Source organism: Lithobates pipiens, unplaced genomic scaffold (genome assembly GCF_037356315.1).
Source record: "Lithobates pipiens isolate NorthernLeopardFrog02 unplaced genomic scaffold, aLitPip1_a1.2 Scaffold_8, whole genome shotgun sequence".
NCBI lineage: Eukaryota > Metazoa > Chordata > Amphibia > Anura > Ranidae > Lithobates > Lithobates pipiens.
In genome coordinates, this window is record NW_027507903.1 from 569,296,579 (window position 1) to 569,319,078 (window position 22,500).

The 22,500-nt window shown below is 47.0% G+C and overlaps 14 non-coding genes across 14 annotated transcripts; 6 read left to right on the plus strand and 8 right to left on the minus strand.

Moving 5' to 3' along the window:
* Positions 1-1,272: 1,272 nt before the first annotated feature.
* On the minus strand, positions 1,273-1,345 carry TRNAM-CAU (transfer RNA methionine (anticodon CAU)). Its single transcript has one exon. It is a non-coding gene; the product is annotated as a tRNA-Met (tRNA).
* A 1,040-nt stretch (positions 1,346-2,385) lies between these two features.
* Positions 2,386-2,458, minus strand: TRNAM-CAU (transfer RNA methionine (anticodon CAU)). Its single transcript has one exon. It is a non-coding gene; the product is annotated as a tRNA-Met (tRNA).
* A 121-nt stretch (positions 2,459-2,579) lies between these two features.
* Positions 2,580-2,651, plus strand: TRNAE-UUC (transfer RNA glutamic acid (anticodon UUC)). The gene has a single exon. It is a non-coding gene; the product is annotated as a tRNA-Glu (tRNA).
* A 1,030-nt stretch (positions 2,652-3,681) lies between these two features.
* TRNAE-UUC (transfer RNA glutamic acid (anticodon UUC)) lies at positions 3,682-3,753 on the plus strand. Its single transcript has one exon. It is a non-coding gene; the product is annotated as a tRNA-Glu (tRNA).
* A 3,075-nt stretch (positions 3,754-6,828) lies between these two features.
* TRNAM-CAU (transfer RNA methionine (anticodon CAU)) lies at positions 6,829-6,901 on the minus strand. The gene has a single exon. It is a non-coding gene; the product is annotated as a tRNA-Met (tRNA).
* A 1,040-nt stretch (positions 6,902-7,941) lies between these two features.
* On the minus strand, positions 7,942-8,014 carry TRNAM-CAU (transfer RNA methionine (anticodon CAU)). Its single transcript has one exon. It is a non-coding gene; the product is annotated as a tRNA-Met (tRNA).
* A 121-nt stretch (positions 8,015-8,135) lies between these two features.
* TRNAE-UUC (transfer RNA glutamic acid (anticodon UUC)) lies at positions 8,136-8,207 on the plus strand. The gene has a single exon. It is a non-coding gene; the product is annotated as a tRNA-Glu (tRNA).
* Positions 8,208-10,351: 2,144 nt separating this feature from the next.
* On the plus strand, positions 10,352-10,423 carry TRNAE-UUC (transfer RNA glutamic acid (anticodon UUC)). Its single transcript has one exon. It is a non-coding gene; the product is annotated as a tRNA-Glu (tRNA).
* Positions 10,424-11,270: 847 nt separating this feature from the next.
* On the minus strand, positions 11,271-11,343 carry TRNAM-CAU (transfer RNA methionine (anticodon CAU)). Its single transcript has one exon. It is a non-coding gene; the product is annotated as a tRNA-Met (tRNA).
* A 2,348-nt stretch (positions 11,344-13,691) lies between these two features.
* On the plus strand, positions 13,692-13,763 carry TRNAE-UUC (transfer RNA glutamic acid (anticodon UUC)). Its single transcript has one exon. It is a non-coding gene; the product is annotated as a tRNA-Glu (tRNA).
* An 848-nt stretch (positions 13,764-14,611) lies between these two features.
* On the minus strand, positions 14,612-14,684 carry TRNAM-CAU (transfer RNA methionine (anticodon CAU)). Its single transcript has one exon. It is a non-coding gene; the product is annotated as a tRNA-Met (tRNA).
* Positions 14,685-19,229: 4,545 nt separating this feature from the next.
* On the minus strand, positions 19,230-19,302 carry TRNAM-CAU (transfer RNA methionine (anticodon CAU)). The gene has a single exon. It is a non-coding gene; the product is annotated as a tRNA-Met (tRNA).
* A 120-nt stretch (positions 19,303-19,422) lies between these two features.
* On the plus strand, positions 19,423-19,494 carry TRNAE-UUC (transfer RNA glutamic acid (anticodon UUC)). Its single transcript has one exon. It is a non-coding gene; the product is annotated as a tRNA-Glu (tRNA).
* Positions 19,495-20,342: 848 nt separating this feature from the next.
* TRNAM-CAU (transfer RNA methionine (anticodon CAU)) lies at positions 20,343-20,415 on the minus strand. The gene has a single exon. It is a non-coding gene; the product is annotated as a tRNA-Met (tRNA).
* Between the last annotated feature and the right edge of the window lie 2,085 nt (positions 20,416-22,500).

Consider the following 22,500-nt stretch of genomic DNA (forward strand, 5'->3'; position numbering starts at 1 on the left):
TTTAGCTGGGTGGAATATGGTGGAAGGCAAAAGAGCACTGAAAGCTTGATCTTCCGGTCAATTTTCCATCCATATGGTTTCCTACAAGACCTAAGGGATGAAGAGTAGTGTTTTTCATAGATTAAGGACCCCAAGGCTCACAAAATGGTTAGAGAGTAGTGCCTCGTGTGAGGATCGAACTCACGACCTTCAGATTATGAGACTGACGCGCTACCTGCTGCGCTAATGAGGCCAATTAGTGAAAGTGATATGTGTGTCATAGCTGGCCACCATACTTGGAAGCTGATGGCGGTGGCACATCTTTTTTTCCCTTTGGTTTTCTCTATTTTTCTCAAAACAAGGCAGCTAGTTTTCCCATATGGTCTAGTGTTTAGGATTCCTGGTTTTCACCCAGGCGGCCCGGGTTCCACTCCTGGTATGGGAAATGCAAGTCCTTTTAACGACCCGCACACTCCTAGTGCTGAAACCTCAAAGCTGTTTTTCCATTGTAACCTCCAATCATTCCCTTGTTGTCAAAGTACCAAGGGTCAAAGCCAGGGATGCAGACAAGACAGGTCAAGCCGGGTCAGGACAGGAAATGAAATACTATCAGGAACACAGGAACTCACAGGGCAAGCTGAAGTTCATCCAGCAACTAATGGCTCATGCACGCGCTTTGGCGTACGTATATGCGCACTGGCACATGAATTTTCACACATGAATAATATCAGGATCACAGGAACTCACAGGGGAAGCTGAAGATCATCCAGCAACTAATGGCTTATGCTGCTAGCTTTAAATAGGCCACTGGGCACCAGAAATTGTCACGCATTGTGTACGCTTTGGCGTACGCACATGCGTACTAGCACATGAAGTTTCTCGGCCGTTCTCGCTCTTCTGCACATTTGCATTGGCAAATATCTATGTGCCAATCTTCTGCAAACCATTCTCTGAGAGAGACATCATCTTTTTTTTCCACACCTTTGAAAAAGCCCTTTTGAATTCCTCGGTGCTTTGTTCTTTCTGTGTGATGAAACTAAGGGAAGCATGTCACATAGATGGAAAATGCCTCTGTTGTTCCAGGATGAGTAGACATTGTATCTTGCAAGGTCTGTTGGATGCAGAGCTAAAGATTTTAGCTGGGTGGAATATGGTGGAAGGCAAAAGAGCACTGAAAGCTTGATCTTCAGGTCAATTTTCCATCCATATGGTTTCCTACAAGACCTAAGGGATGAAGAGTAGTGTTTTTCATAGATTAAGGACCCCAAGGCTCACAAAATGGTTAGAGAGTAGTGCCCCGTGTGAGGATCGAACTCACGACCTTCAGATTATGAGACTGACGCGCTACCTGCTGCGCTAACGAGGCCAATTAGTGAAAGTGATATGTGTGTCATAGCTGGCCACCATACTTGGAAGCTGATGGCGGTGGCACATCTTTTTTTCCCTTTGGTTTTCTCTATTTTTCTCAAAACAAGGCAGCTAGTTTTCCCATATGGTCTAGCGGTTAGGATTCCTGGTTTTCACCCAGGCGGCCCGGGTTCGCCTCCCGGTATGGCAAATGCAAGTCCTTTTAACGACCCGCACACTCCTAGTGCTGAAACCTCAAAGCTGTTTTTCCATTGTAACCTCCAATCATTCCCTTGTTGTCAAAGTACCAAGGGTCAAAGCCAGGGATGCAGACAAGACAGGTCAAGCCGGGTCAGGACAGGAAATGAAATACTATCAGGAACACAGGAACTCACAGGGCAAGCTGAAGTTCATCCAGAAACTAATGGCTCATGCACGCGCTTTGGCGTACGTATATGCGCACTGGCACATGAATTTTCACACATGAATAATATCAGGATCACAGGAACTCACAGGGGAAGCTGAAGATCATCCAGCAACTAATGGCTTATGCTGCTAGCTTTAAATAGGCCACTGGGCACCAGAAATTGTCACGCATTGTGTGCGCTTTGGCGTACGCACATGCGTACTAGCACATGAAGTTTCTCGGCCGTTCTCGCTCTTCTGCACATTTGCATTGGCAAATATCTATGTGCCAATCTTCTGCAAACCATTCTCTGACAGAGACATCATCTTTTTTTTCCACACCTTTGAAAAAGCCCTTTTGAATTCCTCGGTGCTTTGTTCTTTCTGTGTGATGAAACTAAGGGAAGCATGTCACATAGATGGAAAATGCCTCTGTTGTTCCAGGATGAGTAGACATTGTATCTTGCAAGGGCTGTTGGATGCAGAGCTAAAGATTTTAGCTGGGTGGAATATGGTGGAAGGCAAAAGAGCACTGAAAGCTTGATCTTCCGGTCAATTTTCCATCCATATGGTTTCCTACAAGACTTAAGGGATGAAGAGTAGTGTTTTTCATAGATTAAGGACCCCAAGGCTCACAAAATGGTTAGAGAGTAGTGCCCCGTGTGAGGATCGAACTCACGACCTTCAGATTATGAGACTGACGCGCTACCTGCTGCGCTAACGAGGCCAATTAGTGAAAGTGATATGTGTGTCATAGCTGGCCACCATACTTGGAAGCTGATGGCGGTGGCACATCTTTTTTTCCCTTCGGTTTTTCTCTATTTTTCTCAAAACAAGGCAGCTAGTTTTCCCATATGGTCTAGCGGTTAGGATTCCTGGTTTTCACCCAGGCGGCCCGGGTTCGACTCCCGGTATGGGAAATGCAGGTCCTTTTAACGACCCGCACACTCCTAGTGCTGAAACCTCAAAGCTGTTTTTTCATTGTAACCTCCAATCATTCCCTTGTTGTCAAAGTACCAAGGGTCAAAGCCAGGGATGCAGACAAGACAGGTCAAGCCGTGTCAGGACAGGAAATGAAATACTATCAGGAACACAGGAACTCACAGGGCAAGCTGAAGTTCATCCAGCAACTAATGGCTCATGCACGCGCTTTGGCGTACGTATATGCGCACTGGCACATGAATTTTCACACATGAATAATATCAGGATCACAGGAACTCACAGGGGAAGCTGAAGATCATCCAGCAACTAATGGCTTATGCTGCTAGCTTTAAATAGGCCACTGGGCACCAGAAATTGTCACGCATTGTGTGCGCTTTGGCGTACGCACATGCGTACTAGCACATGAAGTTTCTCGGCCGTTCTCGCTCTTCTGCACATTTGCATTGGCAAATATCTATGTGCCAATCTTCTGCAAACCATTCTCTGACAGAGACATCATCTTTTTTTTCCACACCTTTGAAAAAGCCTTTTGAATTCCTCGGTGCTTTGTTCTTTCTGTGTGATGAAACTAAGGGAAGCATGTCACATAGATGGAAAATGCCTCTGTTGTTCCAGGATGAGTAGACATTGTATCTTGCAAGGTCTGTTGGATGCAGAGCTAAAGATTTTAGCTGGGTGGAAGGCAAAAGAGCACTGAAAGCTTGATCTTGCGGTCAATTTTCCATCCATATGGTTTCTTACAAGACCTAAGGGATGAAGAGTAGTGTTTTTCATAGATTAAGGACCCCAAGGCTCACAAAATGGTTAGAGAGTAGTGCCCCGTGTGAGGATTGAACTCATGACCTTCAGATTATGAGACTGACGTGCTGCCTGCTGCGCTAACGAGGCCAATTAGTGAAACTGATATGTGTGTCATAGCTGGCCACCATACTTGGAAGCTGATGGTGGTGGCACATCTTTTTTTCCCTTTGGTTTTCTCTATTTTTCTCAAAACAAGGCAGCTAGTTTTCCCATATGGTCTAGCGGTTAGGATTCCTGGTTTTCACCCAGGCGGCCCGGGTTCGACTCCCGGTATGGGAAATGCAAGTCCTTTTAACGACCCGCACACTCCTAGTGCTGAAACCTCAAAGCTGTTTTTCCATTGTAACCTCCAATCATTCCCTTGTTGTCAAAGTACCAAGGGTCAAAGCCAGGGATGCAGACAAGACAGGTCAAGCCGGGTCAGGACAGGAAATGAAATACTATCAGGAACACAGGAACTCACAGGGCAAGCTGAAGTTCATCCAGCAACTAATGGCTCATGCACGCGCTTTGGCGTACGTATATGCGCACTGGCACATGAATTTTCACACATGAATAATATCAGGATCACAGGAACTCACAGGGGAAGCTGAAGATCATCCAGCAACTAATGGCTTATGCTGCTAGCTTTAAATAGGCCACTGGGCACCAGAAATTGTCACGCATTGTGTGCGCTTTGGCGTACGCACATGCGTACTAGCACATGAAGTTTCTCGGCCGTTCTCGCTCTTCTGCACATTTGCATTGGCAAATATCTATGTGCCAATCTTCTGCAAACCATTCTCTGACAGAGACATCATCTTTTTTTTCCACACCTTTGAAAAAGCCCTTTTGAATTCCTCGGTGCTTTGTTCTTTCTGTGTGATGAAACTAAGGGAAGCATGTCACATAGATGGAAAATGCCTCTGTTGTTCCAGGATGAGTAGATATTGTATCTTGCAAGGTCTGTTGGATGCAGAGCTAAAGATTTTAGCTGGGTGGAATATGGTGGAAGGCAAAAGAGCACTGAAAGCTTGATCTTGCGGTCAATTTTCCATCCATATGGTTTCCTACAAGACCTAAGGGATGAAGAGTAGTGTTTTTCATAGATTAAGGACCCCAAGGCTCACAAAATGGTTAGAGAGTAGTGCCCCGTGTGAGGATCGAACTCACGACCTTCAGATTATGAGATTGACACGCTACCTGCTGCGCTAACGAGGCCAATTAGTGAAAGTGATATGTGTGTCATAGCTGGCCACCATACTTGGAAGCTGATGGCGGTGGCACATCTTTTTTTCCCTTTGGTTTTTCTCTATTTTTCTCAAAATAAGGCAGCTGGTTTTCCCATATGGTCGAGCGGTTAGGATTCCTGGTTTTCACCCAGGCGGCCCGGGTTCGACTCCCGGTATGGGAAATGCAAGTCCTTTTAACGACCCGCACACTCCTAGTGCTGAAACCTCAAAGCTGTTTTTCCATTGTAACCTCCAATCATTCCCTTGTTGTCAAAGTACCAAGGGTCAAAGCCAGGGATGCAGACAAGACAGGTCAAGCCGGGTCAGGACAGGAAATGAAATACTATCAGGAACACAGGAACTCACAGGGCAAGCTGAAGTTCATCCAGCAACTAATGGCTCATGCACGCGCTTTGGCGTACGTATATGCGCACTGGCACATGAATTTTCACACATGAATAATATCAGGATCACAGGAACTCACAGGGGAAGCTGAAGATCATCCAGCAACTAATGGCTTATGCTGCTAGCTTTAAATAGGCCACTGGGCACCAGAAATTGTCACGCATTGTGTGCGCTTTGGCGTACGCACATGCGTACTAGCACATGAAGTTTCTCGGCCGTTCTCGCTCTTCTGCACATTTGCATTGTCAAATATCTATGTGCCAATCTTCTGCAAACCATTCTCTGACAGAGACATCATCTTTTTTTTCCACACCTTTGAAAAAGCCCTTTTGAATTCCTCGGTGCTTTGTTCTTTCTGTGTGATGAAACTAAGGGAAGCATGTCACATAGATGGAAAATGCCTCTGTTGTTCCAGGATGAGTAGACATTGTATCTTGCAAGGTCTGTTGGATGCAGAGCTAAAGATTTTAGCTGGGTGGAATATGGTGGAAGGCAAAAGAGCACTGAAAGCTTGATCTTCCGGTCAATTTTCCATCCATATGGTTTCCTACAAGACCTAAGGGATGAAGAGTAGTGTTTTTCATAGATTAAGGACCCCAAGGCTCACAAAATGGTTAGAGAGTAGTGCCTCGTGTGAGGATCGAACTCACGACCTTCAGATTATGAGACTGACGCGCTACCTGCTGCGCTAATGAGGCCAATTAGTGAAAGTGATATGTGTGTCATAGCTGGCCACCATACTTGGAAGCTGATGGCGGTGGCACATCTTTTTTTCCCTTTGGTTTTCTCTATTTTTCTCAAAACAAGGCAGCTAGTTTTCCCATATGGTCTAGTGTTTAGGATTCCTGGTTTTCACCCAGGCGGCCCGGGTTCCACTCCTGGTATGGGAAATGCAAGTCCTTTTAACGACCCGCACACTCCTAGTGCTGAAACCTCAAAGCTGTTTTTCCATTGTAACCTCCAATCATTCCCTTGTTGTCAAAGTACCAAGGGTCAAAGCCAGGGATGCAGACAAGACAGGTCAAGCCGGGTCAGGACAGGAAATGAAATACTATCAGGAACACAGGAACTCACAGGGCAAGCTGAAGTTCATCCAGCAACTAATGGCTCATGCACGCGCTTTGGCGTACGTATATGCGCACTGGCACATGAATTTTCACACATGAATAATATCAGGATCACAGGAACTCACAGGGGAAGCTGAAGATCATCCAGCAACTAATGGCTTATGCTGCTAGCTTTAAATAGGCCACTGGGCACCAGAAATTGTCACGCATTGTGTACGCTTTGGCGTACGCACATGCGTACTAGCACATGAAGTTTCTCGGCCGTTCTCGCTCTTCTGCACATTTGCATTGGCAAATATCTATGTGCCAATCTTCTGCAAACCATTCTCTGAGAGAGACATCATCTTTTTTTTCCACACCTTTGAAAAAGCCCTTTTGAATTCCTCGGTGCTTTGTTCTTTCTGTGTGATGAAACTAAGGGAAGCATGTCACATAGATGGAAAATGCCTCTGTTGTTCCAGGATGAGTAGACATTGTATCTTGCAAGGTCTGTTGGATGCAGAGCTAAAGATTTTAGCTGGGTGGAATATGGTGGAAGGCAAAAGAGCACTGAAAGCTTGATCTTCAGGTCAATTTTCCATCCATATGGTTTCCTACAAGACCTAAGGGATGAAGAGTAGTGTTTTTCATAGATTAAGGACCCCAAGGCTCACAAAATGGTTAGAGAGTAGTGCCCCGTGTGAGGATCGAACTCACGACCTTCAGATTATGAGACTGACGCGCTACCTGCTGCGCTAACGAGGCCAATTAGTGAAAGTGATATGTGTGTCATAGCTGGCCACCATACTTGGAAGCTGATGGCGGTGGCACATCTTTTTTTCCCTTTGGTTTTCTCTATTTTTCTCAAAACAAGGCAGCTAGTTTTCCCATATGGTCTAGCGGTTAGGATTCCTGGTTTTCACCCAGGCGGCCCGGGTTCGCCTCCCGGTATGGCAAATGCAAGTCCTTTTAACGACCCGCACACTCCTAGTGCTGAAACCTCAAAGCTGTTTTTCCATTGTAACCTCCAATCATTCCCTTGTTGTCAAAGTACCAAGGGTCAAAGCCAGGGATGCAGACAAGACAGGTCAAGCCGGGTCAGGACAGGAAATGAAATACTATCAGGAACACAGGAACTCACAGGGCAAGCTGAAGTTCATCCAGAAACTAATGGCTCATGCACGCGCTTTGGCGTACGTATATGCGCACTGGCACATGAATTTTCACACATGAATAATATCAGGATCACAGGAACTCACAGGGGAAGCTGAAGATCATCCAGCAACTAATGGCTTATGCTGCTAGCTTTAAATAGGCCACTGGGCACCAGAAATTGTCACGCATTGTGTGCGCTTTGGCGTACGCACATGCGTACTAGCACATGAAGTTTCTCGGCCGTTCTCGCTCTTCTGCACATTTGCATTGGCAAATATCTATGTGCCAATCTTCTGCAAACCATTCTCTGACAGAGACATCATCTTTTTTTTCCACACCTTTGAAAAAGCCCTTTTGAATTCCTCGGTGCTTTGTTCTTTCTGTGTGATGAAACTAAGGGAAGCATGTCACATAGATGGAAAATGCCTCTGTTGTTCCAGGATGAGTAGACATTGTATCTTGCAAGGGCTGTTGGATGCAGAGCTAAAGATTTTAGCTGGGTGGAATATGGTGGAAGGCAAAAGAGCACTGAAAGCTTGATCTTCCGGTCAATTTTCCATCCATATGGTTTCCTACAAGACTTAAGGGATGAAGAGTAGTGTTTTTCATAGATTAAGGACCCCAAGGCTCACAAAATGGTTAGAGAGTAGTGCCCCGTGTGAGGATCGAACTCACGACCTTCAGATTATGAGACTGACGCGCTACCTGCTGCGCTAACGAGGCCAATTAGTGAAAGTGATATGTGTGTCATAGCTGGCCACCATACTTGGAAGCTGATGGCGGTGGCACATCTTTTTTTCCCTTCGGTTTTTCTCTATTTTTCTCAAAACAAGGCAGCTAGTTTTCCCATATGGTCTAGCGGTTAGGATTCCTGGTTTTCACCCAGGCGGCCCGGGTTCGACTCCCGGTATGGGAAATGCAGGTCCTTTTAACGACCCGCACACTCCTAGTGCTGAAACCTCAAAGCTGTTTTTTCATTGTAACCTCCAATCATTCCCTTGTTGTCAAAGTACCAAGGGTCAAAGCCAGGGATGCAGACAAGACAGGTCAAGCCGTGTCAGGACAGGAAATGAAATACTATCAGGAACACAGGAACTCACAGGGCAAGCTGAAGTTCATCCAGCAACTAATGGCTCATGCACGCGCTTTGGCGTACGTATATGCGCACTGGCACATGAATTTTCACACATGAATAATATCAGGATCACAGGAACTCACAGGGGAAGCTGAAGATCATCCAGCAACTAATGGCTTATGCTGCTAGCTTTAAATAGGCCACTGGGCACCAGAAATTGTCACGCATTGTGTGCGCTTTGGCGTACGCACATGCGTACTAGCACATGAAGTTTCTCGGCCGTTCTCGCTCTTCTGCACATTTGCATTGGCAAATATCTATGTGCCAATCTTCTGCAAACCATTCTCTGACAGAGACATCATCTTTTTTTTCCACACCTTTGAAAAAGCCTTTTGAATTCCTCGGTGCTTTGTTCTTTCTGTGTGATGAAACTAAGGGAAGCATGTCACATAGATGGAAAATGCCTCTGTTGTTCCAGGATGAGTAGACATTGTATCTTGCAAGGTCTGTTGGATGCAGAGCTAAAGATTTTAGCTGGGTGGAAGGCAAAAGAGCACTGAAAGCTTGATCTTGCGGTCAATTTTCCATCCATATGGTTTCTTACAAGACCTAAGGGATGAAGAGTAGTGTTTTTCATAGATTAAGGACCCCAAGGCTCACAAAATGGTTAGAGAGTAGTGCCCCGTGTGAGGATCGAACTCATGACCTTCAGATTATGAGACTGACGCGCTACCTGCTGCGCTAACGAGGCCAATTAGTGAAAGTGATATGTGTGTCATAGCTGGCCACCATACTTGGAAGCTGATGGCGGTGGCACATCTTTTTTTCCCTTTGGTTTTTCTCTATTTTTCTCAAAACAAGTCAGCTAGTTTTCCCATATGGTCTAGCGGTTAGGATTCCTGGTTTTCACCCAGGCGGGCCGGGTTCGACTCCCGGTATGGGAAATGCAGGTCATTTTAACGACCCGCACACTCCTAGTGCTGAAACCTCAAAGCTGTTTTTCCATTGTAACCTCCAATCATTCCCTTGTTGTCAAAGTACCAAGGGTCAAAGCCAGGGATGCAGACAAGACAGGTCAAGCCGGGTCAGGACAGGAAATGAAATACTATCAGGAACACAGGAACTCACAGGGCAAGCTGAAGTTCATCCAGCAACTAATGGCTCATGCACGCGCTTTGGCGTACGTATATGCGCACTGGCACATGAATTTTCACACATGAATAATATCAGGATCACAGGAACTCACAGGGGAAGCTGAAGATCATCCAGCAACTAATGGCTTATGCTGCTAGCTTTAAATAGGCCACTGGGCACCAGAAATTGTCACGCATTGTGTGCGCTTTGGCGTACGCACATGCGTACTAGCACATGAAGTTTCTCGGCCGTTCTCGCTCTTCTGCACATTTGCATTGGCAAATATCTATGTGCCAATCTTCTGCAAACCATTCTCTGACAGAGACATCATCTTTTTTTTCCACACCTTTGAAAAAGCCTTTTGAATTCCTCGGTGCTTTGTTCTTTCTGTGTGATGAAACTAAGGGAAGCATGTCACATAGATGGAAAATGCCTCTGTTGTTCCAGGATGAGTAGACAATGTATCTTGCAAGGTCTGTTGGATGCAGAGCTAAAGATTTTAGCTGGGTGGAATATGGTGGAAGGCAAAAGAGCAATGAAAGCTTGATCTTGCGGTCAATTTTCCATCCATATGGTTTCTTACAAGACCTAAGGGATGAAGAGTAGTGTTTTTCATAGATTAAGGACCCCAAGGCTCACAAAATGGTTAGAGAGTAGTGCCCGGTGTGAGGATCGAACTCATGACCTTCAGATTATGAGACTGACACGCTACCTGCTGCGCTAACGAGGCCAATTAGTGAAAGTGATATGTGTGTCATAGCTGGCCACCATACTTGGAAGCTGATGGCGGTGGCACATCTTTTTTTCCCTTTGGTTTTTCTCTATTTTTCTCAAAACAAGGCAGCTAGTTTTCCCATATGGTCTAGCGGTTAGGATTCCTGGTTTTCACCCAGGCGGCCCGGGTTCGACTCCCGGTATGGGAAATGCAAGTCCTTTTAACGACCCGCACACTCCTAGTGCTGAAACCTCAAAGCTGTTTTTCCATTGTAACCTCCAATCATTCCCTTGTTGTCAAAGTACCAAGGGTCAAAGCCAGGGATGCAGACAAGACAGGTCAAGCCGGGTCAGGACAGGAAATGAAATACTATCAGGAACACAGGAACTCACAGGGCAAGCTGAAGTTCATCCAGCAACTAATGGCTCATGCACGCGCTTTGGCGTACGTATATGCGCACTGGCACATGAATTTTCACACATGAATAATATCAGAATCACAGGAACTCACAGGGGAAGCTGAAGATCATCCAGCAACTAATGGCTTATGCTGCTAGCTTTAAATAGGCCACTGGGCACCAGAAATTGTCACGCATTGTGTGCGCTTTGGCGTACGCACATGCGTACTAGCACATGAAGTTTCTCGGCCGTTCTCGCTCTTCTGCACATTTGCATTGGCAAATATCTATGTGCCAATCTTCTGCAAACCATTCTCTGACAGAGACATCATCTTTTTTTTCCACACCTTTGAAAAAGCCCTTTTGAATTCCTCGGTGCTTTGTTCTTTCTGTGTGATGAAACTAAGGGAAGCATGTCACATAGATGGAAAATGCCTCTGTTGTTCCAGGATGAGTAGACATTGTATCTTGCAAGGTCTGTTGGATGCAGAGCTAAAGATTTTAGCTGGGTGGAATATGGTGGAAGGCAAAAGAGCACTGAAAGCTTGATCTTGCGGTCAATTTTCCATCCATATGGTTTCCTACAAGACCTAAGGGATGAAGAGTAGTGTTTTTCATAGATTAAGACCCCAAAGCTCACAAAATGGTTAGAGAGTAGTGCCCCGTGTGAGGATCGAACTCACGACCTTCAGATTATGAGACTGACGCGCTACCTGCTGCGCTAACGAGGCCAATTAGTGAAAGTGATATGTGTGTCATAGCTGGCCACCATACTTGGAAGCTGATGGCGGTGGCACATCTTTTTTTCCCTTTGGTTTTTCTCTATTTTTCTCAAAACAAGGCAGCTGGTTTTCCCATGTGGTCGAGCGGTTAGGATTCCTGGTTTTCACCCAGGCGGCCCGGGTTCGACTCCCGGTATGGGAAATGCAAGTCCTTTTAACGACCCGCACACTCCTAGTGCTGAAACCTCAAAGCTGTTTTTCCATTGTAACCTCCAATCATTCCCTTGTTGTCAAAGTACCAAGGGTCAAAGCCAGGGATGCAGACAAGACAGGTCAAGCCGGGTCAGGACAGGAAATTAAATACTATCAGGAACACAGGAACTCACAGGGAAAGCTGAAGTTCATCCAGCAACTAATGGCTCATGCACGCGCTTTGGCGTACGTATATGCGCACTGGCACATGAATTTTCACACATGAATAATATCAGGATCACAGGAACTCACAGGGGAAGCTGAAGATCATCCAGCAACTAATGGCTTATGCTGCTAGCTTTAAATAGGCCACTGGGCACCAGAAATTGTCATGCATTGTGTGCGCTTTGGCGTACGCACATGCGTACTAGCACATGAAGTTTCTCGGCCGTTCTCGCTCTTCTGCACATTTGCATTGTCAAATATCTATGTGCCAATCTTCTGCAAACCATTCTCTGACAGAGACATCATCTTTTTTTTCCACACCTTTGAAAAAGCCCTTTTGAATTCCTCTGTGCTTTGTTCTTTCTGTGTGATGAAACTAAGGGAAGCATGTCACATAGATGGAAAATGCCTCTGTTGTTCCAGGATGAGTAGACATTGTATCTTGCAAGGTCTGTTGGATGCAGAGCTAAAGATTTTAGCTGGGTGGAATATGGTGGAAGGCAAAAGAGCACTGAAAGCTTGATCTTGCGGTCAATTTTCCATCCATATGGTTTCCTACAAGACCTAAGGGATGAAGAGTAGTGTTTTTCATAGATTAAGGACCCCAAGGCTCACAAAATGGTTAGAGAGTAGTGCCCCGTGTGAGGATCGAACTCACGACCTTCAGATTATGAGACTGACGCGCTACCTGCTGTGCTAACGAGGCCAATTAGTGAAAGTGATATGTGTGTCATAGCTGGCCACCATACTTGGAAGCTGATGGCGGTGGCACATCTTTTTTTCCCTTTGGTTTTTCTCTATTTTTCTCAAAAGAAGGCAGCTAGTTTTCCCATATGGTCTAGCGGTTAGGTTTCCTGGTCTTCACCCAGGCGGCCCGGGTTCGACTCCCGGTATGGGAAATGCAAGTCCTTTTAACGACCCGCACACTCCTAGTGCTGAAACCTCAAAGCTGTTTTTCCATTGTAACCTCCAATCATTCCCTTGTTGTCAAAGTACCAAGGGTCAAAGCCAGGGATGCAGACAAGACAGGTCAAGCCGGGTCAGGACAGGAAATGAAATACTATCAGGAACACAGGAACTCACAGGGCAAGCTGAAGTTCATCCAGCAACTAATGGCTCATGCACGCGCTTTGGCATACGTATATGCGCACTGGCACATGAGTTTTCACACATGAATAATATCAGGATCACAGGAACTCACAGGGGAAGCTGAAGATCATCCAGCAACTAATGGCTTATGCTGCTAGCTTTAAATAGGCCACTGGGCACCAGAAATTGTCACGCATTGTGTGCGCTTTGGCGTAGGCACATGCGTACTAGCACATGAAGTTTCTCGGCCGTTCTCGCTCTTCTGCACATTTGCATTGGCAAATATCTATGTGCCAATCTTCTGCAAACCATTCTCTGACAGAGACATCATCTTTTTTTTCCACACCTTTGAAAAAGCCCTTTTGAATTCCTCGGTGCTTTGTTCTTTCTGTGTGATGAAACTAAGGGAAGCATGTCACATAGATGGAAAATGCCTCTGTTGTTCCAGGATGAGTAGACATTGTATCTTGCAAGGTCTGTTGGATGCAGAGCTAAAGATTTTAGCTGGGTGGAATATGGTGGAAGGCAAAAGAGCACTGAAAGCTTGATCTTCCGGTCAATTTTCCATCCATATGGTTTCCTACAAGACCTAAGGGATTAAGAGTAGTGTTTTTCAAAGATTAAGGACCCCAAGGCTCACAAAATGGTTAGAGAGTAGTGCCCCGTGTGAGGATTGAACTCACGACCTTCAGATTATGAGACTGACACGCTACCTGCTGCGCTAACGAGGCCAATTAGTGAAAGTGATATGTGTGTCATAGCTGGCCACCATACTTGGAAGCTGATGGCGGTGGCACATCTTTTTTTCCCTTTGGTTTTCTCTATTTTTCTCAAAACAAGGCAGCTAGTTTTCCCATATGGTCTAGCGGTTAGGATTCCTGGTTTTCACCCAGGCGGCCCGGGTTCGACTCCCGGTATGGGAAATGCAAGTCCTTTTAACCACCCGCACACTCCTAGTGCTGAAACCTCAAAGCTGTTTTTCCATTGTAACCTCCAATCATTCCCTTGTTGTCAAAGTACCAAGGGTCAAAGCCAGGGATGCAGACAAGACAGGTCAAGCCGGGTCAGGACAGGAAATGAAATACTATCAGGAACACAGGAACTCACAGGGCAAGCTGAAGTTCATCCAGCAACTAATGGCTCATGCACGCGCTTTGGCGTACGTATATGCGCACTGGCACATGAATTTTCACACATGAATAATATCAGGATCACAGGAACTCACAGGGGAAGCTGAAGATCATCCAGCAACTAATGGCTTATGCTGCTAGCTTTAAATAGGCCACTGGGCACCAGAAATTGTCACGCATTGTGTGCGCTTTGGCGTAGGCACATGCGTACTAGCACATGAAGTTTCTCGGCCGTTCTCGCTCTTCTGCACATTTGCATTGGCAAATATCTATGTGCCAATCTTCTGCAAACCATTCTCTGACAGAGACATCATCTTTTTTTTCCACACCTTTGAAAAAGCCCTTTTGAATTCCTCGGTGCTTTGTTCTTTCTGTGTGATGAAACTAAGGGAAGCATGTCACATAGATGGAAAATGCCTCTGTTGTTCCAGGATGAGTAGACATTGTATCTTGCAAGGTCTGTTGGATGCAGAGCTAAAGATTTTAGCTGGGTGGAATATGGTGGAAGGCAAAAGAGCACTGAAAGCTTGATCTTCCGGTCAATTTTCCATCCATATGGTTTCCTACAAGACCTAAGGGATGAAGAGTAGTGTTTTTCATAGATTAAGGACCCCAAGGCTAACAAAATGGTTAGAGAGTAGTGCCCCGTGTGAGGATCGAACTCACGACCTTCAGATTATGAGACTGACGCGCTACCTGCTGCGCTAACGAGGCCAATTAGTGAAAGTGATATGTGTGTCATAGCTGGCCACCATACTTGGAAGCTGATGGCGGTGGCACATCTTTTTTTCCTTTTGGTTTTCTCTATTTTTCCCAAAACAAGGCAGCTAGTTTTCCCATATGGTCTAGCGGTTAGGATTCCTGGTTTTCACCCAGGCGGCCCGGGTTCCACTCCCGGTATGGGAAATGCAAGTCCTTTTAATGACCCGCACACTCCTAGTGCTGAAACCTCAAAGCTGTTTTTCCATTGTAACCTCCAATCATTCCCTTGTTGTCAAAGTACCAAGGGTCAAAGCCAGGGATGCAGACAAGACAGGTCAAGCCGGGTCAGGACAGGAAATGAAATACTATCAGGAACACAGGAACTCACAGGGCAAGCTGAAGTTCATCCAGCAACTAATGGCTCATGCACGCGCTTTGGCATACGTATATGCGCACTGGCACATGAGTTTTCACACATGAATAATATCAGGATCACAGGAACTCACAGGGGAAGCTGAAGATCATCCAGCAACTAATGGCTTATGCTGCTAGCTTTAAATAGGCCACTGGGCACCAGAAATTGTCACGCATTGTGTGCGCTTTGGCGTAGGCACATGCGTACTAGCACATGAAGTTTCTCGGCCGTTCTCGCTCTTCTGCACATTTGCATTGGCAAATATCTATGTGCCAATCTTCTGCAAACCATTCTCTGACAGAGACATCATCTTTTTTTTCCACACCTTTGAAAAAGCCCTTTTGAATTCCTCTGTGCTTTGTTCTTTCTGTGTGATGAAACTAAGGGAAGCATGTCACATAGATGGAAAATGCCTCTGTTGTTCCAGGATGAGTAGACATTGTATCTTGCAAGGTCTGTTGGATGCAGAGCTAAAGATTTTAGCTGGGTGGAATATGGTGGAAGGCAAAAGAGCACTGAAAGCTTGATCTTCCGGTCAATTTTCCATCCATATGGTTTCCTACAAGACCTAAGGGATGAAGAGTAGTGTTTTTCATAGATTAAGGACCCCAAGGCTCACAAAATGGTTAGAGAGTAGTGCCCCGTGTGAGGATTGAACTCACGACCTTCAGATTATGAGACTGACACGCTACCTGCTGCGCTAACGAGGCCAATTAGTGAAAGCGATATGTGTGTCATAGCTGGCCACCATACTTGGAAGCTGATGGCGGTGGCACATCTTTTTTTCCCTTTGGTTTTCTCTATTTTTCTCAAAACAAGGCAGCTAGTTTTCCCATATGGTCTAGCGCAGGGGTACTGAATTAAAATTCACGGGGGTCCGGTCAGTAAAATTTTCTTCCCGCGGAGGTCCGAATGTCATATTGGTCATGACTCCGATCCTTCACATTACAGCCTCCCGTGCACATCACAATTGTTTTCTATTGCCCTTTTAGATACCTGGGTTTTTCTAGGGCAGAAAAACAGATCTCTGCACAAGTGTGGACAAGCCCCTACATCAGTGCCCTCAGTCCCCCCTTCACAGCACATTTCTCACTTTTACATCACAGTACCCCCATCAGAAACCCCGCAACCCATTACAGACTCATCACAATGTGTCCTTTTAAAGACCCCATCACAGAGCCCCCCACCTCATTACAGACCCCCCCCACAAACACAGATCCCCCATTACAGATCCTCTTCACCACAGACCCCCCCCCCTCAGCACAGATCCTCACTCCATCACATATCCCCCCCCCCCATCACAGACCCCACTCCATAACAGATCCCCCCCTAATACAGACCCCACTCCATCATAGATCCCTCGATCACATATCCCCCCATTACAGACCCCACTCCATCACAAATATCCCCTCCGATACAGATCCCCCTCCATCACAGACCCCCCCCCCCGATACAGATCCCCCCTCGATACAGATCCCCCTCCATCACAGACCCCCCCGATACAGATCCCCCTCCATCACAGACCCCCCGATACAGATCCCCCTCCATCACAGACCCCCCCGATACAGATCCCCCTCCATCACAGACCCCCCCGATACAGATCCCCCTCCATCACAGACCCCCCCGATACAGATCCCCCTCCATCACAGACCCCCCGATACAGATCCCCCTCCATCACAGACCCCCCCGATACAGATCCCCCTCCATCACAGACCCCCCCGATACAGATCCCCCCGATACAGATCCCCCTCCATCACAGACCCCCCCGATACAGATCCCCCTCCATCACAGACCCCCCCGATACAGATCCCCCTCCATCACAGACCCCCCCGATACAGATCCCCCTCCATCACAGACTCCCCCCGATACAGATCCCCCTCCATCACAGACCCCCCCGATACAGATCCCCCTCCATCACAGACCCCCCGATACAGATCCCCCTCCATCACAGACCCCCCCGATACAGATCCCCCTCCATCACAGACCCCCCCGATACAGATCCCCCCGATACAGATCCCCCTCCATCACAGACCCCCCCGATACAGATCCCCCTCCATCACAGACCCCCCCGATACAGATCCCCCTCCATCACAGACCCCCCCGATACAGATCCCCCTCCATCACAGACTCCCCCCGATACAGATCCCCCTCCATCACAGACTCCCCCCGATACAGATCCCCCTCCATCACAGACTCCCCCCGATACAGATCCCCCTCCATCACAGACTCCCCCCGATACAGATCCCCCTCCATCACAGACTTCCCCCCGATACAGATCCCCCTCCATCACAGACTCCCCCCCGATACAGATCCCCCCCGATACAGATCCCCCTCGATACAGATCCCCCTCCATCACAGACCCCCCCCCCCGATACAGATCCCCCTCCATCACAGACCCCCCCGATACAGATCCCCCTCCATCACAGACCCCCCCCCCGATACAGATCCCCCTCCATCACAGACCCCCCCCGATACAGATCCCCCTCCATCACAGACCCCCCCGATACAGATCCCCCTCCATCACAGATCCCCCATTAACGGACCCACTCCATCACAGGCCCCCCGTTACAGACCCCATTCCATCACAGACCTCACTCCATCACAGACCCCTCTAATACAGATCCCACTCCATCACAGACCCCATTCCATCACAGATTCCCCCCCCAATGCAGACCCCATTCCATCACAGATCCCCCCCAATGCAGACCCCACTCCATCACAGACCCCCGTAATACAGACCCCCCATTACAGATCCCACTCCATCAGTCCTCCCTCAACATTACAGCGTCCGAATGTCCCTTTCATCATCGCAGCATTCCCCCTTCCTCCCCCTCCCCACACTGCCCTACCTTATTCACACAAGCCGGGAAGCACGCATGGCAGGTCCGGACAAAGGGCGGGACTTTTCAAGTTAAAAGGGGGTGATTGGTTGCTGGGACCGCCCCACTGCCTAGCAACCAATCACCCACTTCGTAACTTGATAAGTCCCGCCCTTTGTCCGGACCTGCAGCGCTTCCAGGCTTGTGTGAATAAGGAAGGGGAGTGATGCAATGATGAAAGGGAGACACCTGCCAAGCCTCACGTGTAAATCAAGGATTTTAGCGGCAGCGGCGGGCTGGCAATCCGGCAGGGGATAGAAAACACACAGGCAACTATTTGCGAGTCTGCGGGCCGGATATGGCTGCTACTGGGTCCGGATTCGGCCCGCGGTCCGCCATTTAGTGATGCCTGGTCTAGCGGTTAGGATTCCTGGTTTTCACCCAGACGGCCCGGGTTCGACTCCCGGTATGGGAAATGCAAGTCCTTTTAACGACCCGCACACTCCTAGTGCTGAAACCTCAAAGCTGTTTTTCCATTGTAACCTCCAATCATTCCCTTGTTGTCAAAGTACCAAGGGTCAAAGCCAGGGATGCAGACAAGACAGGTCAAGCCGGGTCAGGACAGGAAATGAAATACTATCAGGAACACAGGAACTCACAGGGCAAGCTGAAGTTCATCCAGCAACTAATGGCTCATGCACGCGCTTTGGCGTACGTATATGCGCACTGGCACATGAATTTTCACACATGAATAATATCAGGATCACAGGAACTCACAGGGGAAGCTGAAGATCATCCAGGAACTAATGGCTTATGCTGCTAGCTTTAAATAGGCCACTGGGCACCAGAAATTGTCACGCATTGTGTGCGCTTTGGCGTACGCACATGCGTACTAGCACATGAAGTTTCTCGGCCGTTCTCGCTCTTCTGCACATTTGCATTGGCAAATATCTATGTGCCAATCTTCTGCAAACCATTCTCTGACAGAGACATCATCTTTTTTTTCCACACCTTTGAAAAAGCCCTTTTGAATTCCTCGGTGCTTTGTTCTTTCTGTGTGATGAAACTAAGGGAAGCATGTCACATAGATGGAAAATGCCTCTGTTGTTCCAGGATGAGTAGACATTGTATCTTGCAAGGTCTGTTGGATGCAGAGCTAAAGATTTTAGCTGGGTGGAATATGGTGGAAGGCAAAAGAGCACTGAATGCTTGATCTTCCGGTCAATTTTCCATCCATATGGTTTCCTACAAGACCTAAGGGATGAAGAGTAGTGTTTTTCATAGATTAAGGACCCCAAGGCTAACAAAATGGTTAGAGAGTAGTGCCCCGTGTGAGGATCGAACTCACGACCTTCAGATTATGAGACTGACGCGCTACCTGCTGCGCTAACGAGGCCAATTAGTGAAAGTGATATGTGTGTCATAGCTGGCCACCATACTTGGAAGCTGATGGCGGTGGCACATCTTTTTTTCCTTTTGGTTTTCTCTATTTTTCCCAAAAAAAGGCAGCTAGTTTTCCCATATGGTCTAGCGGTTAGGATTCCTGGTTTTCACCCAGGCGGCCCGGGTTCGACTCCCGGTATGGGAAATGCAAGTCCTTTTAATGACCCGCACACTCCTAGTGCTGAAACCTCAAAGCTGTTTTTCCATTGTAACCTCCAATCATTCCCTTGTTGTCAAAGTACCAAGGGTCAAAGCCAGGGATGCAGACAAGACAGGTCAAGCCGGGTCAGGACAGGAAATGAAATACTATCAGGAACACAGGAACTCACAGGGCAAGCTGAAGTTCATCCAGCAACTAATGGCTCATGCACTCGCTTTGGCGTATGTATATGCGCACTGGCACATGAATTTTCACACATGAATAATATCAGGATCACAGGAACTCACAGGGGAAGCTGAAGATCATCCAGCAACTAATGGCTTATGCTGCTAGCTTTAAATAGGCCACTGGGCACCAGAAATTGTCACGCATTGTGTGCGCTTTGGCGTACGCACATGCGTACTAGCACATGAAGTTTCTCGGCCGTTCTCGCTCTTCTGCACATTTGCATTGGCAAATATCTATGTGCCAATCTTCTGCAAACCATTCTCTGACAGAGACATCATCTTTTTTTTCCACACCTTTGAAAAAGCCCTTTTGAATTCCTCGGTGCTTTGTTCTTTCTGTGTGATGAAACTAAGGGAAGCATGTCACATAGATGGAAAATGCCTCTGTTGTTCCAGGATGAGTAGACATTGTATCTTGCAAGGTCTGTTGGATGCAGAGCTAAAGATTTTAGCTGGGTGGAATATGGTGGAAGGCAAAAGAGCACTGAAAGCTTGATCTTGCGGTCAATTTTCCATCCATATGGTTTCCTACAAGACCTAAGGGATGAAGAGTAGTGTTTTTCATAGATTAAGGACCCCAAGGCTCACAAAATGGTTAGAGAGTAGTGCCCCGTGTGAGGATCGAACTCACGACCTTCAGATTATGAGACTGACGCGCTACCTGCTGCGCTAACGAGGCCAATTAGTGAAAGTGATATGTGTGTCATAGCTGGCCACCATACTTGGAAGCTGATGGCGGTGGCACATCTTTTTTTCCCTTTGGTTTTCTCTATTTTTCTCAAAACGAGGCAGCTAGTTTTCCCATATGGTCTAGCGGTTAGGATTCCTGGTTTTCACCCAGGCGGCCCGGGTTCCACTCCCGGTATGGGAAATGCAAGTCCTTTTAACGACCCGCACACTCCTAGTGCTGAAACCTCAAAGCTGTTTTTCCATTGTAACCTCCAATCATTCCCTTGTTGTCAAAGTACCAAGGGTCAAAGCCAGGGATGCAGACAAGACATGTCAAGCCGGGTCAGGACAGGAAATGAAATACTATCAGGAACACAGGAACTCACAGGGCAAGCTGAAGTTCATCCAGCAACTAATGGCTCATGCACGCGCTTTGGCGTACGTATATGCGCACTGGCACATGAATTTTCACACATGAATAATATCAGGATCACAGGAACTCACAGGGGAAGCTGAAGATCATCCAGCAACTAATGGCTTATGCTGCTAGCTTTAAATAGGCCACTGGGCACCAGAAATAGTCACGCATTGTGTGCGCTTTGGCGTACGCACATGCGTACTAGCACATGAAGTTTCTCAGCCGTTCTCGCTCTTCTGCACATTTGCATTGGCAAATATCTATGTGCCAATCTTCTGCAAACCATTCTCTGACAGAGACATCATCTTTTTTTTCCACACCTTTGAAAAAGCCCTTTTGAATTCCTCGGTGCTTTGTTCTTTCTGTGTGATGAAACTAAGGGAAGCATGTCACATAGATGGAAAATGCCTCTGTTGTTCCAGGATGAGTAGACATTGTATCTTGCAAGGTCTGTTGGATGCAGAGCTAAAGATTTTAGCTGGGTGGAATATGGTGGAAGGCAAAAGAGCACTGAAAGCTTGATCTTGCGGTCAATTTTCCATCCATATGGTTTCCTACAAGACCTAAGGGATGAAGAGTAGTGTTTTTCATAGATTAAGGACCCCAAGGCTCACAAAATGGTTAGAGAGTAGAGCCCCGTGTGAGGATCGAACTCACGACCTTCAGATTATGAGACTGATGCGCTACCTGCTGCGCTAACGAGGCCAATTAGTGAAAGTGATATGTGTGTCATAGCTGGCCACCATACTTGGAAGCTGATGGCGGTGGCACATCTTTTTTTCCCTTTGGTTTTCTCTATTTTTCTCAAAAAGAGGCAGCTAGTTTTCCCATATGGTCTAGCGGTTAGGATTCCTGGTTTTCACCCAGGCGGCCCGGGTTCCACTCCCGGTATGGGAAATGCAAGTCCTTTTAACGACCCGCACACTCCTAGTGCTGAAACCTCAAAGCTGTTTTTCCATTGTAACCTCCAATCATTCCCTTGTTGTCAAAGTACCAAGGGTCAAAGCCAGGGATGCAGACAAGACAGGTCAAGCCGGGTCAGGACAGGAAATGAAATACTATCAGGAACACAGGAACTCACAGGGCAAGCTGAAGTTCATCCAGCAACTAATGGCTCATGCACGCGCTTTGGCGTACGTATATGCGCACTGGCACATGAATTTTCACACATGAATAATATCAGGATCACAGGAACTCACAGGGGAAGCTGAAGATCATCCAGCAACTAATGGCTTATGCTGCTAGCTTTAAATAGGCCACTGGGCACCAGAAATTGTCACGCATTGTGTGCGCTTTGGCGTACGCACATGCGTACTAGCACATGAAGTTTCTCGGCCGTTCTCGCTCTTCTGCACATTTGCATTGGCAAATATCTATGTGCCAATCTTCTGCAAACCATTCTCTGACAGAGACATCATCTTTTTTTTCCACACCTTTGAAAAAGCCCTTTTGAATTCCTCGGTGCTTTGTTCTTTCTGTGTGATGAAACTAAGGGAAGCATGTCACATAGATGGAAAATGCCTCTGTTGTTCCAGGATGAGTAGACATTGTATCTTGCAAGGTCTGTTGGATGCAGAGCTAAAGATTTTAGCTGGGTGGAATATGGTGGAAGGCAAAAGAGCACTGAAAGCTTGATCTTCCGGTCAATTTTCCATCCATATGGTTTCCTACAAGACC